We start from the raw sequence: 13,763 nt of genomic DNA on the forward strand, positions 1-13,763 counted from the left end.
TCTCTCCTCATTGTATTCTGTATACACTGCATCATCACTGCTTCCTCTTTGTATTCTGTATACACTGCATCCTCACTGCTTCCTCATTGTATTTTGTATACACTGCATCCTCATTCTATTCTGTATACACTGCGTCATCACTGATTCCTCGTTGTATTCTGTATACACTGCATCATCACTGATTCCTCGTTGTATTCTGTATACACTGCATCATCACTGCTTCCTCGTTGTATTCTGTATACACTGCATCATCACTGCTTCCTCTTTGTATTCTGTATACACTGCATCCTCACTGCTTCCTCATTGTATTCTGTTTACACTGCATCCTCCATTGTAGTCTGTATACACTGCATCATCACTTATTCCTCATTGTATTCTGTATACACTGCATCATCACTGCTTCCTCGTTGTATTATGTATACACTGCATCATCACTGCTTCCTCGTTGTATTCTGTATACACTGCATCATCACTGCTTCCTCGTTGTATTCTGTATACACTGCATCATCACTGCTTCCTCATTGTATTCTGTATACACTGCATCATCACTGGCTCCTCATTGTGGGGGTCATTCAGACCCGATCGTATGCTAGGTTTCTCTAACGTCCTAGTGGATGCTGGGGACTCCGTAAGGACCATGGGGAATAGACGGGCTCCGCTGGAGACAGAGCACTTTAAGAGAGAATTTGGATACTGGTGTGCTCTGGCTCCTCCCTCTATGTCCCTCCTCCAGACCTCAGTTTGAATCTGTGCCCGGACGAACTGGGTGCTACTTAGTGAGCTCTCCTGAGCTTGCTATAAGAAAGTATTTTGTTAGGTTTTTTTTTTTATTTTCAGAGAGATCTGCTGGCAACAAACTCTCTGCAGCATGGGACTGAGGGGAGAGAAGCAGCCCTACTCACTGAAGATAGGTCCTGCTTCTTAAGCTAGCCATACATCAGACCAACTTCAGACCAACTTTTCTCCAACTCTTCAAACCTCCAACCGTCCAACTTGTCTGTCCAACAAAAACAGTGCTCCACACATCTAACCAACTTATCATCAGACCAACCAACCTGCCAACTTCTGTCCAACTTGTGATGTCACCAAAGTAGGCGGATAGTACCTGCCTCCAGTAGAGGTTGAGCCCCACATGACACTCGAATTAGTATCCAAAAATGTAACCAATGTTCAGAATCATAAGCTGGTTACAATTGTTACATACTTCTAGTATCAGTTAGCAGAGTTGGTAAACAAAATTGCCATGTTTTCTCAACACAGGCCTCATAAACTTGGCTATTTTACCTCATAAAGTGGTTCAGCATTATGTCAATTAATATCACCACCTGTAACTGCTTCTTTTAAATAGGACAGGCCTGTATGCCATCCAATGATTGTGAACAGAGTTTTTGCTGTGGTTTAAAAAGTAATAAATAACTGTACCAAAAAGTCATTATAAAGTTTGTTTCAGAATATTATGGGACTAAGGGGACAGGAAACACTTCAGGGACCAGAGTCATGTCCAGTCCAGTGGAGAGGGATTGAGCCTGGCATCCGGAGCGGGGAGAGATGGACTGTGCGGGAGGCTGGCGGCCGGTGCGGGTAGGATGGTGGCCTGTGCGGGGAGAAGGCTGACGGCCGGAGCGGGGAGAGATAGACTGTGCGGAAGGCTGGCGGCCGGTGCAGGTAGGATGGTGGCCTGTGCGGGGAGAAGGCTGGCGGCCGGAGCGGGGAGAGATGGACTGTGCGGAAGGCTGGCGGCCGGTGCAGGTAGGATGGTGGCCTGTGCGGGGAGAAGGCTGGCGGCCGGAGCGGGGAGAGATGGACTGTGCGGGAGGCTGGCGGCCGGTACAGGTAGGATGGTAGTCCCAGCTTGTGGAGGATGGAGGCTGTGCCCCCTCTGCAGTTGGTTGAGGATGGAGGCTGGTAGCAGAGAGGGAGGGGTGACTGGTCCCTGTGGCCGGAGGGGGATGGAGCCTGGCGGCTCTCGGTACCTGACTCCCACCAGTGCCTGCCTCGACCCCAGCCGCTGCCACCACTGCCGATCCGATGAGATCCTGCAGCTCCTGCCACAGCCAGTGTCCGCCTCCCCTGCTTTTGCCTGCAGCTTCCAAATGCCCCCCGCTGCTGAGCGCCTGCAGTTCCCTTGGACTTCACCTGCTACTGCTCCAATGCCGCCGCTGATGAGCCCTGATGTCCCGGGGCAGGAGTGAAGTACTCCCGCAGCCCGTCCCTGCTTCTCCTCCTGCCGCCGCCGCGATGAAAGGGGCAGCACGGCAGCATTGATGGACTGCCGCAGCTGCCCCTGAACCTCATCACTACTCCAGCTCCAATGCCACCGCTGGGATCCTGAGTTGGCCAGCAGTGATGGTGACAAAAGTAGGTGGACACTGTCAGCCTGTGTCCACCTACTTATCGTTCAGTTGGGGGGAGAGTTTCCCCTACACCTGAACGATTAGTTGGGAAAATCAAACAGGTTTGATTTCTCTAACGTCCTAGTGGATGCTGGGGACTCCGAAAGGACCATGGGGAATAGCGGCTCCGCAGGAGACTGGGCACAAAGTAAAAGCTTTAGGACTAGCTGGTGTGCACTGGCTCCTCCCCCTATGACCCTCCTCCAAGCCTCAGTTAAGATTTTGTGCCCGAACGAGAAGGGTGCAATCTAGGTGGCTCTCCTGAGCTGCTTAGAGTAAAAGTTTAAATAGGTTTTTTTATTTTCAGTGAGACCTGCTGGCAACAGGCTCACTGCATCGAGGGACTAAGGGGAGAAGAAGCGAACTCACCTGCGTGCAGAGTGGATTGGGCTTCTTAGGCTACTGGACATTAGCTCCAGAGGGACGATCACAGGCCCAGCCATGGATGGGTCCCGGAGCCGCGCCGCCGGCCCCCTTACAGAGCCAGAAGAGTGAAGAGGTCCGGAAAATCGGCGGCAGAAGACGTCCTGTCTTCAATAAGGTAGCGCACAGCACCGCAGCTGTGCGCCATTGCTCTCAGCACACTTCACACTCCGGTCACTGAGGGTGCAGGGCGCTGGGGGGGGGGCGCCCTGGGACGCAATGAAAATACCTTAAATGGCTAAAAATACATCACATATAGCTCCTGGGCTATATGGATGTATTTAACCCCTGCCAGTTTTCCACAAAAAAGCGGGAGAAAGGCCGCCGAAAAAGGGGCGGAGCCTATCTCCTCAGCACACAAGCGCCATTTTTTCCTCACAGCTCCGTTGGAGGAAGGCTCCCTGACTCTCCCCTGCAGTCCTGCACTACAGAAACAGGGTAAAACAAGAGAGGGGGGGCACTAAATTGACATATTAATATATACAGCAGCTATATTAGGGAAAAACACTTATATAAGGTTATCCCTGTATATATATAGCGCTCTGGTGTGTGCTGGCAAACTCTCCCTCTGTCTCCCCAAAGGGCTAGTGGGGTCCTGTCCTCTGTCAGAGCATTCCCTGTGTGTGTGCTGTGTGTCGGTATGCTGTGTCGACATGTATGAGGAGGAAAATGGTGTGGAGGCGGAGCAATTGCCTGTGTTAGTGATGTCACCCCCTAGGGAGTCGACACCTGACTGGATGGTCTTATGGAAAGAATTACGTGATAGTGTCGGCACTTTACAAAAGACTGTTGACGACATGAGACAGCCGGCAAATCAGTTAATACCTGTACAGGCGTCTCAAACACCGTCAGGGGCTATAAAACGCCCGTTACCTCAGGTCGATACTGACACGGACACTGACTCCAGTGTCGACGGTGAGGAAACAAACGTATTTTCCAGTAGGGCCACACGTTACATGATCACGGCAATGAAGGAGGTTTTGAACATTTCTGATACTACAAGTACCACAAAAAAGGGTATTATGTGGGGTGTGAAAAAACTACCCGTAGTTTTTCCTGAATCAGATGAATTAAATGAGGTGTGTGATGAAGCGTGGGTTTCCCCCGATAAAAAACTGCTAATTTCTAAAAAATTATTGGCATTATACCCTTTCCCACCAGAGGTTAGGGCGCATTGGGAAACACCCCCTAGCGTAGATAAGGCGCTCACACGCTTATCAAAACAAGTGGCGTTACCGTCTCCTGATACGGCCGCCCTCAAGGAACCAGCTGATAGGAAGCTGGAAAATATCCTTAAAAGTATATACACACATACTGGTATTATACTGCGACCAGCAATCGCCTCAGCCTGGATGTGCAGTGCTGGAGTGGCTTGGTCGGATTCCCTGACTGAAAATATTGATACCCTGGACAGGGACAATATATTATTGACTATAGAGCATTTAAAGGATGCATTTCTATATATGCGAGATGCACAGAGGGATATTTGCACTTTGGCATCAAGAGTAAGTGCGATGTCCATTTCTGCCAGAAGAGGATTATGGACGCGACAGTGGTCAGGGGATGCGGATTCCAAACGGCATATGGAAGTATTGCCGTATAAAGGGGAGGAGTTATTTGGGGTCGGTCTATCGGACCTGGTGGCCACGGCAACGGCTGGAAAATCCACCTTTTTACCCCAAGTCACCTCGCAGCAGAAAAAGATACCGTCTTTTCAGGCTCAGTCCTTTCGTCCCCATAAGGGCAAGCGGGCAAAAGGCCACTCATATCTGCCCCGGGGCAGAGGAAGGGGAAAAAGACTGCAGCAAACAGCCTCTTCCCAGGAACAGAAGCCCTCCCCCGCTTCTGCCAAGTCCTCAGCATGACACTGGGGCCTTACAAGCGGACTCAGGCACGGTGGGGGCCCGTCTCAAGAATTTCAGCGCGCAGTGGGCTCACTCGCAAGTGGACCCCTGGATCCTGCAGGTAGTATCTCAGGGGTACAAATTGGAATTCGAGACGTCTCCCCCTCGCCGGTTCCTGAAGTCTGCTTTACCAACGTCTCCCCCCGACAGGGAGGCGGTATTGGAAGCCATTCACAAGCTGTATTCCCAGCAGGTGATAATCAAGGTACCCCTCCTACAACAGGGAAAGGGGTATTATTCCACGCTGTTTGTGGTACCGAAGCCGGACGGCTCAGTGAGACCCATTTTAAATCTGAAATCCTTGAACACTTACATAAAAAGGTTCAAGTTCAAGATGGAGTCACTCAGAGCAGTGATAGCGAACCTGGAAGAAGGGGACTATATGGTGTCTCTGGACATCAAGGATGCTTACCTCCATGTCCCAATTTGCCCTTCTCACCAAGGGTACCTCAGGTTTGTGGTACAGAACTGTCACTATCAGTTTCAGACGCTGCCGTTTGGATTGTCCACGGCACCCCGGGTCTTTACCAAGGTAATGGCCGAAATGATGATTCTTCTTCGAAGAAAAGGCGTCTTAATTATCCCTTACTTGGACGATCTCCTGATAAGGGCAAGGTCCAGAGAACAGTCAGAGGTCAGAGTAGCACTATCTCAAGTAGTACTACGACAGCACGGATGGATTCTAAATATTCCAAAATCGCAGCTGATTCCGACGGCACGTCTGCTGTTCCTAGGGATGATTCTGGACACAGTACAGAAAAAGGTGTTTCTCCCGGAAGAGAAAGCCAAGGAGTTATCCGACCTAGTCAGGAACCTCCTAAGACCAGGCCAAGTGTCAGTACATCAATGCACAAGGGTCCTGGGAAGATGGTGGCTTCTTACGAAGCGATTCCATTCGGCAGATTCCACGCAATAACTTTTCAGTGGGATCTGCTGGACAAATGGTCCGGATCGCATCTTCAAATGCATCAGTGGATAACCCTGTCTCCAAGGACAAGGGTGTCTCTCCTGTGGTGGTTACAGAGTGCTCATCTCCTAGAGGGCCGCAGATTCGGCATTCAGGATTGGGTCCTGGTGACCACGGATGCCAGCCTGAGAGGCTGGGGAGCAGTCACACAGGGAAGAAATTTCCAGGGCTTGTGGTCAAGCATGGAAACGTCACTTCACATAAATATCCTGGAACTAAGGGCCATTTACAATGCCCTAAGTCAGGCAAGACCTCTGCTTCAGGGTCAGCCGGTGTTGATCCAGTCGGACAACATCACGGCAGTCGCCCACGTAAACAGACAGGGCGGCACAAGAAGCAGGAGGGCAATGATGGAAGTGGCAAGGATTCTTCGCTGGGCGGAGAATCATGTGATATCACTGTCAGCAGTGTTCATTCCGGGAGTGGACAACTGGGAAGCAGACTTCCTCAGCAGACACGATCTTCACCCGGGGGAGTGGGGACTTCACCCAGAAGTCTTCCACATGATTGTGAACCGTTGGGAAAAACCAAAGGTGGACATGATGGCGTCCCGCCTCAACAAAAAACTGGACAGATATTGCGCCAGGTCAAGGGACCCTCAGGCAATAGCTGTGGACGCTCTGGTAACACCGTGGGTGTACCAGTCAGTGTATGTGTTCCCTCCTCTTCCTCTCATACCAAAAGTACTGAGAATCATAAGAAGGAGAGGAGTAAAGACTATACTCGTGGCTCCGGATTGGCCAAGAAGGACTTGGTACCCGGAAATTCAAGAGATGCTCACGGAAGACCCGTGGCCTCTACCTCTAAGAAAGGACCTGCTCCAGCAGGGACCATGTCTGTTCCAAGACTTACCGCGGCTGCGTTTGACGGCATGGCGGTTGAACGCCGGATCCTGAAGGAAAAAGGCATTCTGGATGAAGTCATCCCTACCCTGATCAAAGCCAGGAAGGATGTAACCATACAACATTATCACCGTATTTGGCGTAAATATGTTGCGTGGTGCGAGGCCAGGAAGGCCCCTACAGAGGAATTTCAACTGGGTCGTTTCCTGCATTTCCTGCAAACAGGACTGTCTATGGGCCTCAAATTAGGGTCCATTAAGGTTCAAATTTCGGCCCTGTCAATATTCTTCCAAAAAGAACTGGCTTCTGTTCCTGAAGTTCAGACGTTTGTCAAGGGAGTACTGCATATACAGCCTCCTTTTGTGCCTCCAGTGGCACCTTGGGATCTCAATGTAGTTTTGGGATTCCTAAAATCACATTGGTTTGAACCACTCACCACTGTGGACTTAAAATATCTCACATGGAAAGTGGTAATGCTGTTAGCCCTGGCTTCAGCCAGGCGTGTCTCTGAATTGGCGGCTTTATCATATAAAAGCCCTTACCTAATTTTTCATTCAGACAGGGCAGAACTGAGGACTCGCCCTCAATTTTTCCCTAAGGTGGTTTCAGCGTTTCACATGAACCAGCCTATTGTGGTACCTGCGGCGACTAGGGACTTGGAGGACTCCAAGTTGCTGGACGTAGTCAGGGCCCTGAAAATATATGTTTCCAGGACGGCTGGAGTCAGAAAATCTGACTCGCTGTTTATCCTGTATGCACCCAACAAGCTGGGTGCTCCTGCTTCTAAGCAGACGATTGCTCGTTGGATTTGTAGTACAATTCAGCTTGCACATTCTGTGGCAGGCCTGCCACAGCCAAAATCTGTAAAAGCCCATTCCACAAGGAAAGTGGGCTCATCTTGGGCGGCTGCCCGAGGGGTCTCGGCTTTACAACTTTGCCGAGCAGCTACTTGGTCAGGGGCAAACACGTTTGCTAAATTCTACAAATTTGATACCCTGGCTGAGGAGGACCTGGAGTTCTCTCATTCGGTGCTGCAGAGTCATCCGCACTCTCCCGCCCGTTTGGGAGCTTTGGTATAATCCCCATGGTCCTTTCGGAGTCCCCAGCATCCACTAGGACGTTAGAGAAAATAAGAATTTACTTACCGATAATTCTATTTCTCATAGTCCGTAGTGGATGCTGGGCGCCCATCCCAAGTGCGGATTGTCTGCATTACTTGTACATAGTTATTGTTACAAAAATCGGGTTATTGTTGTTGTGAGCCATCTTTTCAGAGGCTCCTTCTGTTATCATGCTGTTAACTGGGTTCAGATCACAAGTTGTACGGTGTGATTGGTGTGGCTGGTATGAGTCTTACCCGGGATTCAAAATCCTTCCTTATTGTGTACGCTCGTCCGGGCACAGTATCCTAACTGAGGCTTGGAGGAGGGTCATAGGGGGAGGAGCCAGTGCACACCAGCTAGTCCTAAAGCTTTTACTTTGTGCCCAGTCTCCTGCGGAGCCGCTATTCCCCATGGTCCTTTCGGAGTCCCCAGCATCCACTACGGACTATGAGAAATAGAATTATCGGTAAGTAAATTCTTATTTTTCCCAACTAGTTGGACAGACCGTTTCTGGCCGTTTTTTAGCGTGTGGGAGCAAACGGCTGATAATCGTTTCCTCCCACACACTGCCAGATTATCTTTCCAACCAGCCAACTAGTCGCCCACGTAAACAGACAGGGCGGCACAAGAAGCAGGAGGGCAATGATGGAAGTGGCAAGGATTCTTCGCTGGGCGGAGAATCATGTGATATCACTGTCAGCAGTGTTCATTCCAGGAGTGGACAACTGGGAAGCAGACTTCCTCAGCAGACACGATCTTCACCCGGGGGAGTGGGGACTTCACCCAGAAGTCTTCCACATGATTGTGAACCGTTGGGAAAAACCAAAGGTGGACATGATGGCGACCCTTTGTCGTCCGATCCCGGAGCTGCGTTGCCGTCCCCCTCGCAGAGCCGGAAGACAGAAGCCGGTGAAAGAAGCAAGAAGACTTCAAAATCGGCGGCAGAAGACTCCAGTCTTCAAACTGAGGTAGCGCACAGCACTGCAGCTGTGCGCCATTGCTCCCACATTAAACCCACATACTCCCGTCACTGTAGGGTGCAGGGCGCAGGGGGGGGGGGGGCGCCCTGGGCAGCAATTAGGACCTCTTGGCAAAAGTTGGGCATATATACAGTTGGGCACTGTATATATGCATGAGCCCCCGCCATAATTTTACACAGAAACGCGGGACAGAAGCCCGCCGCTGAGGGGGCGGGGCTTCTTCCTCAGCACTCACCAGCGCCATTTTCTTTCCACAGCTCCGCTGAGAGGAAGCTCCCCAGGCTCTCCCCTGCAGATTCACGGTAGAAGAGGGTAAAAAATTAGGCGCAAAAACATTATATACAGCAGCTACTGGGTTAACACTAAGTTACTGTGTGATTCCTGGGACATATAGCGCTGGGGTGTGTGCTGGCATACTCTCTCTCTCTGTCTCTCCAAAAGGCCTTGTGGGGGAACTTTCTTCAAAAAGAGCATCCCCTGTGTGTGTGTGTGTGTGTGGTGTGTCGGTACGCTTGTGTCGACATGTTTGACGAGGAAGGCTATGTGGAAACAGAGCAGGAGCAAATGAATGTGGGGTCGCCGCCGCCGATGGCGCCGACACCTGATTGGATGGATATGTGGAAGGTTTTAAATGATAATGTTAATTCCTTGCATAAAAGGTTGGATAAAGCTGAAACCTTAGGACAGTCGGGGTCTCAGCCCATGCCTGATCCTATGTCGCAGAGGCCGTCAGGGTCTCAGAAGCGCCCACTATCCCAAATTGTTGACACAGATATCGAAACGGATTCTGACTCCAGTGTCGATGGCGATGATGCAAAGTTACAGCCTAAATTGTCTAAAGCCATCCGTTATATGATTATAGCAATCAAGGATGTGTTGCACATCACAGAGGAAACCCCAGTCCCTGACAAGAGGGTTCATATGTATTGGGAAAAAAAGCATGTGGTGACCTTTCCCCCTTCACATGAGCTAAATGAGTTATGTGAAAAGGCTTGGGAATCTCCAGATAAAAAACTGCAGATTTCCAAACGGATGCTTATGGCGTATCCTTTCCCGCCAACGGACAGGTTACGCTGGGAATCCTCCCCTAGGGTGGACAAAGCTCTCACACGCTTATCCAAGAGGGTAGCCCTGCCGTCACAGGATACGGCCACCCTAAAAGATGCTGCGGATAGAAAGCAAGAGGGTACCCTGAAGTCCATTTATATACATTCAGGTACCTTACTAAGGCCGGCAATTGCGTTGGCCTGGGTGTGTAGTGCTGTAGCAGCATGGACGGATACCTTATCTGAGGAACTTGATACCTTGGACAAGGATACTATATTAATGACCCTGGGGCATATAAAAGACGCTGTCCTATATATGAGAGATGCTCAAAGAGACACTAGCCTTCTGGGCTCTAGAATAGATGCAATGTCGATTTCTGCCAGAAGGGTCCTGTGGACTCGGCAATGGACAGGCGATGCCGACTCAAAAAGGCACATGGAGGTTTTACCTTACAAGGGTGAGGAGTTGTTTGGGGAGGGTCTCTCGGACCTGGTCTCCACAGCTACTGCTGGAAAGTCAATTTTTTTGCCATATGTTCCCTCACAACCTAAGAAAGCACCGTATTACCAGATGCAGTCCTTTCGATCACAAAAAGGCAAGAAAGTCCGAGGTGCGTCCTTTCTTGCCAGAGGAAGGGGCAGAGGAAAGAAGCTGCACAACACAGCTAGTTCCCAGAAACAGAAGTCCTCCCCGGCTTCCACTAAATCCACCGCATGACGCTGGGGCTCCACAGGCGGAGCTAGGCCCGGTGGGGCGCGTCTCCGAAATTTCAGCCACAAGTGGGTTCACTCCCAGGTGGATCCCAGGGCACTAGAGATTGTGTCTCAGGGATACAAGCTGGAATTCGAAGAGATGCCCCCTCACCGATACCTCAAATCGGCCCTGCCAGCTTCCCCCTTAGAGAGGGAAATAGTGTTAGCTGCAATTCACAAATTGTATCTTCAGCAGGTGGTGGTCAAGGTTCCCCTCCTTCAACAAGGAAAGGGTTATTATTCGACCATGTTTGTGGTACCGAAACCGGACGGTTCGATCAGACCCATATTGAATTTAAAATCCCTGAACATATACCTGAAAAGGTTCAAGTTCAAGATGGAATCGCTCAGAGCGGTCATCGCAAGCCTGGAAGGGGGGGATTTTATGGTGTCTCTGGACATAAAGGATGCATACCTTCATGTCCCCATTTATCCACCTCATCAGGCGTACCTCAGATTTGTGGTGCAGGATTGTCATTACCAGTTCCAGACATTGCCGTTTGGTCTCTCCAAGGTAATGGCGGAAATGATGGTGCTCCTGCGAAAACAAGGTGTCACAATTATCCCATACTTGGACGATCTCCTCATAAAGGCGAGGTCCAGAGAGCAGTTGCTGATCAGCGTAGCACGCTCTCGGGAAGTGTTACAACAACACGGCTGGATTCTAAATATTCCAAAGTCGCAGTTGATTCCTTCGACTCGTCTGCCCTTCCTGGGCATGATTCTGGACACAGACCAGAAGAGGGTTTATCTCCCGATGGAGAAGGCTCAGGAGCTCATGACACTGGTCAGAGACCTATTAAAACCAAAACAGGTGTCGGTGCATCACTGCACGCGAGTCCTGGGAAAGATGGTGGCATCATACGAGGCCATTCCCTTCGGCAGGTTTCATGCGAGGACCTTTCAATGGGATCTGTTGGACAAGTGGTGCGGATCACATCTACGGATGCATCGGCTGATCACCCTAAACCCCAGGGCCAGGGTGTCTCTCCTGTGGTGGCTGCAGAGTGCTCACCTTCTCGAGGGCCGCAGATTCGGCATTCAGGACTGGGTCCTGGTGACCACGGATGCAAGCCTCCGAGGGTGGAGGGCAGTCACACAGGGAAGAAATTTCCAAGGTCTGTGGTCAAGTCAGGAGACTTGCCTTCACATCAATATCCTGGAACTAAGGGCCATATACAACGCCCTAAGTCAAGCGGAGACCCTGCTTCGCGACCAATCGGTGCTGATTCAGTCAGACAACATCACCGCAGTGGCTCATGTAAACCGCCAAGGCGGCACAAGGAGCAGGGTGGCGATGGCGGAAGCCACCAGAATTCTTCGCTGGGCGGAGAATCACGTAAGAGCACTGTCAGCAGTGTTCATTCCGGGAGTGGACAACTGGGAAGCAGACTTTCTCAGCACGACCTCCACCCGGGAGAGTGGGGACTTCATCAAGAATTCTTCACGCAGATTGCAAGTCGGTGGGAACTGCCACAGGTGGACATGATGGCGTCCCGCCACAACAAAAAGCTACAGAGGTATTGCGCCAGGTCAAGAGACCCTCAGGCGATAGCTGTAGATGCACTAGTGACACCGTGGGTGTTCCAGTCGGTTTATGTATTTCCTCCTCTTCCTCTCATACCCAAGGTGCTGAGAATCATAAGAAAAAGAGGAGTGAGAACAATACTCATTGTTCCGGATTGGCCAAGAAGGACTTGGTATCCAGATCTGCAAGAAATGCTCAAAGAGGACCCATGTCCTCTGCCTCTAAGACAGGACTTGTTGCAACAGGGGCCCTGTCTGTTCCAAGACTTACCGCGGCTGCGTTTGACGGCATGGCGGTTGAACGCCGGATCCTAGCAGGAAAAGGCATTCCGGATGAGGTTATTCCTACGCTGATAAAGGCTAGGAAGGAGGTGACGGCTAAACATTATCATCGTATATGGCGAAAATATGTTGCTTGGTGTGAGGCCAGGAATGCCCCTACGGAGGAATTCCAGCTGGGCCGTTTCCTTCACTTCCTACAGTCGGGAGTGACTTTGGGCCTGAAATTGGGTTCCATTAAGGTTCAGATTTCGGCCCTATCCATTTTCTTTCAAAAAGAACTGGCTTCTCTTCCTGAAGTTCAGACGTTTGTAAAGGGAGTGGTGCATATTCAGCCCCCTTTTGTGCCTCCAGTGGCACCTTGGGATCTTAACGTGGTGTTGAGTTTCCTGAAGTCACACTGGTTTGAGCCACTCAAAACCGTGGAGTTAAAATTTCTCACGTGGAAGGTGGTCATACTATTAGCCTTGGCTTCTGCTAGGCGTGTGTCAGAATTAGCGGCTTTGTCACATAAAAGCCCCTATCTGGTTTTCCATATGGACAGGGCAGAATTGCGGACCCGTCCACAATTTCTGCCAAAAGTGGTGTCATCTTTTCATATGAACCAACCTATTGTGGTGCCTGTGGCTACTCGTGGCTTGGAGGATTCAGAGTTACTAGATGTGGTCAGGGCTTTGAAGGTTTATGTAGCCAGAACGGCTAGAGTCAGGAAAACTGAGTCGCTGTTTATCCTGTATGCATCCAACAAGCTGGGTGCTCTTGCTTCAAAGCAAACTATTGCTCGCTGGATCTGTAATACGATTCAGCAGGCTCATTCTGCGGCTGGATTGCAGCTTCTAAAATCAGTAAAAGCCCACTCCACAAGGAAGGTGGGCTCTTCTTGGGCGGCTGCCCGAGGGGTCTCGGCATTACAGCTTTGCCGAGCAGCTACTTGGTCAGGTTCGAACACTTTTGCAAAGTTTTACAAGTTTGATACCCTGGCTGAGGAGGACCTTGTGTTTGCTCATTCGGTGCTGCAGAGTCATCCGCACTCTCCCGCCCGTTTGGGAGCTTTGGTATAATCCCCATGGTCCTTACGGAGTCCCCAGCATCCACTAGGACGTTAGAGATAATAAGATTTCTCTGACGTCCTAGTGGATGCTGAGTACTCCGTAAGGACCATGGGGAATAGACGGGCTCCGCAGGAGACTGGGCACTCTAAAAGAAAGATTAGGTACTATCTGGTGTGCACTGGCTCCTCCTTCTATGCCCCTCCTCCAGACCTCAGTTAGAATCTGTACCCGGCCCGAGCTGGTTGCACACTAGGGGCTCTCCTGAGCTTCTAGTAAAGAAAGTATTTGTTAGGTTTTTTATTTTCAGTGAGATCTGCTGGCAACAGACTCACTGCTACGAGGGACTAAGGGGAGAGAAGCGAACCTACCTGCTTGCAGCTAGCTTGGGCTTCTTAGGCTACTGGACACCATTAGCTCCAGAGGGATCGAACACAGGCCCAGCCTCGGTCGTCTGGTCCCGGAGCTGCGCCGCCGTCCCCCTTGCAGAGCCAGAA

At 50.7% G+C, this 13,763-nt stretch overlaps 1 protein-coding gene across 3 annotated transcripts in view; it reads left to right on the plus strand.

Moving 5' to 3' along the window:
- The window catches only part of DYNC2H1 (dynein cytoplasmic 2 heavy chain 1), a 1,021,614-nt gene that overhangs the window by 109,638 nt on the left and 898,213 nt on the right, over window positions 1-13,763 (plus strand). The gene's annotated exons all lie outside the window — the stretch shown is intronic.

The sequence above is a fragment of the Pseudophryne corroboree genome, chromosome 2 (genome assembly GCF_028390025.1).
Source record: "Pseudophryne corroboree isolate aPseCor3 chromosome 2, aPseCor3.hap2, whole genome shotgun sequence".
NCBI classification, from domain to species: Eukaryota; Metazoa; Chordata; class Amphibia; order Anura; family Myobatrachidae; genus Pseudophryne; species Pseudophryne corroboree.